At 43.7% G+C, this 5,814-nt stretch overlaps 1 pseudogene; it reads right to left on the reverse strand.

Annotated features, from left to right (window-relative positions):
* Positions 1-4,210: 4,210 nt before the first annotated feature.
* LOC129400533 (U6 spliceosomal RNA) lies at positions 4,211-4,306 on the reverse strand (annotated as a pseudogene).
* Positions 4,307-5,814: the final 1,508 nt, after the last annotated feature.

Consider the following 5,814-nt stretch of genomic DNA (forward strand, 5'->3'; position numbering starts at 1 on the left):
TTTTTTAAAATTTTGGGGCCAGCAGTGTTCAGGACTATTCTCCTGGCTTTGTGCTCAGGGATCACTCCTAGTGGGCTCAGAAACCATATGGGTGTTGGGAATCGAACCTATGTTGGTGGCATGCAAGGCAAACACTACCTTCTGTTCTGTTGTTCTGGCCCTTAATGTGATTGTAATCATGATCTAAATGTAATCAACCACTAAGTAAAGCTTGTGTAGCGCCAGCATTTAGTGTATATTTGCTTCCCATCCCTGTTTACTCTCTCTCAAGTTGTGCCAGGTACCCCTCTCGGAGAGCACAGCAAGCAATCGAGAGTATCCCGCTTGCACAGCAGAGCCTGGCAAGCTCCCCGTGGCGTATCCGATATGTCAAAAATAGTAACAACAAGTCTCACAATGGAGATGTTACTGGTGCCCGCTCGAGCAAATCGATGAGCAACAGGATGACATTGATACAGTCATACAATGTTAATGAGTTGTTTAGCTGTTGAGCTTGGTTTGGCTTCATGTCTAGCAACTTTCACCTTGGTTATATTTGTGATGGAATAACATTAAGTTGCATTAAGGAATGCCGAGGATTGATCAGTGTCAGTATGGAAAGAACCACCGTATTTTCTTAACTGTCTCTCCGGTACCACTTTGGTGTCTTTCCTGATAAAGAATTTCTGCTCCCTCAAGTCAAATTGAAAAGTATCTCTCAACTTTTCATCAGCTCAACGGGTGACCCCCGGATGTTGGGGTGAATATTGTGTGTATTTTTTGTATTTTATTTTATTTTATTTTATTTTTAAATATTGTGTGTAAAGGGGTTATTTTTAAAGCAAGATAGTTGTTTTTCTTAATTTTTTATCTTATAAGATAGTTTACTATATTTGATTACGTTTAATATTCAAACACCAATCCCAGGTAGTTGGTTTTTTGGGGGAGGAGGAGATATTTGTTTAGGGATTACTCCTGCTGTGTTCTAAAGAAATTTATTTAAATTTATTTAAAGAAAGGGCTGGAGTAGTAGTATTGTGGGGAGGGCTCTTACCTTGCACAAGGCCAATCCAGGTTCAAATCTGGGAATTCCAAACAGTCCCCCAAGCCACAACAGGAGTGATACTGGTTTATTCCAAGTTCGAATAAGCCATGAGCACTGCCTGTTGTGACCCCAAAATTGAAACACACACAGATACACACGCATGCATGATAATTCTTTGAGCAGAAAGAGACTAGAGATTTGTTCATGCTGAGCTGAGTCCCTGTGGCTGCCCCCATGGCGGAACCATTTTGGGAGCTGTGTTTGCTGTGAGTAGCCTTGACGCTCAGGGGTGTTTAATCAAAGGAGCTCCTGGCCTAGGAGGCAGGCCCTGGCTGGGCCCATAGGGACCTTCTTTGGGGCCCAGGGAGGACTCCCAGATTTCAGGGCTGCAATATCCTCCCATGTACACTGAGCCCATCACTCCTCTCCTGACAGACAGCCAGAATTCCAGACTGCTATGCATCCACAGGAGAGGATGGAGCAGTGTCTCCCCCAAGTGGGGCTTCGAACTGATGTGGGAAGGTGCCTGCCATCAGGACATTTCCGGGTCCAAGGCAGGGAGTTTCCTGGTCAAGGCTGCAGGTTTTCCTCTCAATGTTCACAGCTTCTTCAGGTCTTTGGGGTCTAATGCTGATCCTTGGGATTAACAGGTGAGATAAGATGATGCTGAGGCATGGTTCTGGAGGTTGTTTGCATGGAATCTTTGTGAATTTTATTCTTTGCATGAAAACAAAGATTTTTGCTGCATATGCCATCTGTTCAGTCCCTCACTCTCCATTTATCCTGGACCTGGTGACCCCCAGATGTCCTGGTCACCTGATTGAAGGCAAGAAACAGAAAAGAAAATAGTTTACATTCCTTACCAGAGAATTAGCCTAGTTCTCCCTCTTGGAGAACCTGGCAAGCTACCGAGAGTTTCCTGCCCGCATGGCAAGCTCCCCTTGGCATATTCATATGCCAAATACAGTAACAATGATGGGTCTCATTCCCCTGACTCTGAAGAGCCTCTAATGTGGCACCTTTGAGAAGGACGAGTAAAGAGAGGCTGCTAAAATCTCAGGGCTAGGATGAATGGAGAGGTTACTGGGCCTGCTCAAGCAAATCATTGATCAATGGGATGACTGTGATACAGTGATACAGTGCATTTTTCATATTCATCACTAGTACTCTAAAATTGTACATGTTTGTGACTGGTATAGGACATTAAAAACTGCAAGAAACTGTTTAAGGTAAAAAAGTAATACTAATACTTAAAATGAGTTTGAGTAGGAATTCCCTCTATCGTTCACCAAAATATCATGAAAAAAACATGTTTTCTACATAATAAATAGATTTTTTAATAATTTCCCTGTGGGTGTTTCAGGTCCTCTTAGAGAATTCTTGCTCAGCAGAAATTGATTGCAATTCTTCTTTTTTTTTTTTTGGGTCACACCTGACGATGCACAAGGGTTACTCCTGGCTTTTTACTCAGGAATTTTCCCTGGCGGTGCTCAGGGGATCATATGGGTTGCAGGGAACTGAACCCGGGTCAACCACCTGCAAGGCAAACGCCCTAACTGCTGTACTATCACTCCAGCCCCGCGATTATTCTTTAAAGTTTGAAGGTGTTTTTCAAAGGGAATGATACCACCCTCTGGAAACTCACTTCCTGGTGGTGGGAGTGGAAAGGAGGAGTGTCAGGTCAATGGTTGAAGGACATTTTAAATTTCACCCTACCTAAACACTAAAAACTGGCAGAATCTCCTGCTGCCGCATCAGGCTGTCTTCACCGGGGGCCCCCTTGGAGGGGGGCGGGTTGAATTTTCCTTCCCGCCCCAAGCAGAGCCCCGCCAGCCAAAAACCTCCAGAACCCAGGCACAGCCATGCTCAAGGCCACTCTCCACACGCTCAGACGAGCCTCACGAATGAAGAAACCGTCAGAGGAACCTATGTATGCGGTACCCATGGCTGAAATATGCAAGCCTGCTCGGATCAGAACTGAGCCTTCTCCACCCAGATCCCCAGTTTTCCAGTAGCTTGGCAGCCATACCCACAAACTGCCCCTAGCACCATGTATTCTCATCAACGGCCAAGATTCAGAGACTATAAAACAAAGCTCCTGGAAGAGAGCGATGCAGAATCTCGCACGGCAGAGACTTGCAAGCTACCCGTGGCATATTCAATATGCCAAAATCAGTAACAGTAATGAGCTTCATTCTCCTGACCCTGAACGCGACAGGGAAGAATGGAGACATTACTGGCACCTGCTCGAGCAAATCAATGAGCAACGACAGTGACCTAAAAACCACCTAGTCAAAAAAATAGATGATGGGATGGCTGGGGTGGGAGATAATAGATAAAAGGAAGCTTCAAGCCAGGTAATTCTTTGCTCCCTCATCTATGCCTGAATGGATGGCAAGACAACAGAGGTTTTCACCCAAACACAAGTAGCCAAATACAATTAGCCAGAGACTAAGAAAAGCCAAGGGATGGACTGCTGCCGTACATCCCTGAGCAACTCAGCAACACATTTCAGAGCAGCAAGTCACAGCCAGGGTTCCAGGGTTCCAGCTGCATCTCAGACCAGCAGTGCATATATGGGGCAGAGAACAGAGTAGGAACAAGACATTGAAAGCAGGTCGGGCATTTGCCTTGCATGTGGCTGGCACAGGTCCGATCCATAGCATCCCCGTAGGCTCCCAAGCACTTCTAGGAGTAATTCTTGAGTGAAAAACCAGAAATAACCCCTGAGAATCGCCTGGTCTCCCCCAACTCCCTAAAAAAGAGGGAGGGTCCAAAGACAGGTATATGACATCATAAACTGAATCAAGCATCTGAAGATCAGATGAGTGATGTCATGCATGGGTAAAAGGAGAGGTCTGGACATTGAGGTGGGACTCAGACACATCTACTTAAACTGCAATAAACTTAGAATTCTTAAGCATTTGAGTTTTATGTGCAAATCTTCCACATGACACTCAAGAATCTATGAGTCTAGGAATAAATGCACTTTCCTGGTAACAACTTTGTGTTTGCTCACTCAGGGTAAGTAGATTCCCAGGAGGCTACAGTGATTTTTTTTTCTAAAATGGTGAGATAGGCCAAGTAGGTTTGAGAACCTTTGCTTTAAAGGAATTCTTACTCTTAGATTTTCTGTCATGCTTACTTATAAAACTCTAAAGATAAATTTACTCTTCTAAGTGAATCACAGATCTATCATTATTTTTGCTTTCTATGTATTGTAGCTGCAGGAGCCATGCTAATCTTCTCTGTATCGTTCCAATTTTAGTATATGTGCTGCACAGCGGGTATGGCGTTTGCCTTGCATGCAGCCGACCCGGGTTTGATTCCTCTGCCCCTCTTGGAGAGCCAGACAAGCTACTGAGAGTATCTCGCCCGTATGGCAGAGCCTGGCAAGCTACCCGTGGGGTATTCGATATGCCAAAAATAGTAACAAGTCTCACAATGGAGATGTTACTGGTGCCTGCTTGAGAAAATCGATGAGCAATGGGATGACAGTGATATAGTGATACAGTGATGTATTATAGGCAAATATTTTGAGGGGCTGGAGACATAGCACAGCAGGTGTGGTGCCTGCCTTGCACACGGTCAACCTGGGTTCAATCCCCAGCATCCGGAATGGTCTCCCAAGTCCTGCCAGGAGTGAGCCCTGAGTGCACAGCCAGAGTAAGCCCTGAGCACCATTGGGTTTTATCCAAAAAACCAAAGCAGAAAAAATTGAACTTGTGCTTTTATATAGAAATTAGAACAATTGATCTAGAACCCTTAGGCAAGATTAAAAATTGCAAACACCCTCCGTCAGTGTTGCTGATATTCAAAGTAGTGAACCAAGAGTGAGTCATGAGTCATGGAAAGAACCCAGTACTTGGGGGCCTCTGGAGTAATATTACAACGAGTAGAGGCTTGTCTTGCCTACAGCTGACCCAGGTTTTGATCTCATGCATCCTATGTGGTCCCCCAAGCACTACCAGGAGTGCGTCCTGAGCAGAGAGCCAGGAGTGAGCCCTGAGCACTGCCTGGTGTGTCCCCCCAAAATAGAGCTTTAACCTGTAAGACCTGGGAAGGTCAGCTAATCTTAGATGCATGCATCCATAATAACCTAAAGCAACCTGAAACCTGCTGTAATGCAAACAAGTAAACTCTGTACTGCTGGACTATCCCTCAAACTTAAAGGAGCGATGATTTACAGCCAAGCAACATAAACGATATTCATTGTCACCAACAAACTAGATGGTCTCCTGAAAAAATCTAAAAGCCAAACCTATAAACTAAATTCATGGTCACTAGCAAACTAAATGGTCTACCATAAAAATCTAAAACCCTACCTGAGAGAAGCAAGATACTTAAAATACAAAATAGATGAAAGGAAGAAGATGAGTATAATGGACTCAAGGCTCACAAGTTTTGGATTTAAGAGGGGATATAAACTTACAACTTCAAAGATAAACATGATGATATTCTTAAAACAAACATAGGCACAAAAATGAAGAGGAAAATGGAACCTGATTACAATGTAACAGGCAGATATCAAAGTACAAGGGAAGTAAATAAACAAAGACCATAAAAACACAGACTTATTTGGTAAAAACCTAGAATCCATATGAAAAGATGATACTAAAGTTGTTTATTTCAATCATTTAACTTAATATCAATGGTCTAAATTTGCCAATTGAAACAACAGTGTAGCTGGCTTAATCAGAAAATGAAACCAACCTTTAGTTGGCATATTTGATAAAGACATTGTCAAGATAAATAGGTTCAGTAATGGCTGAAGAGCAATCAGTCAGGCA

This window comes from Sorex araneus, chromosome X (assembly GCF_027595985.1).
Source record: "Sorex araneus isolate mSorAra2 chromosome X, mSorAra2.pri, whole genome shotgun sequence".
NCBI classification, from domain to species: domain Eukaryota; kingdom Metazoa; phylum Chordata; class Mammalia; order Eulipotyphla; family Soricidae; genus Sorex; species Sorex araneus.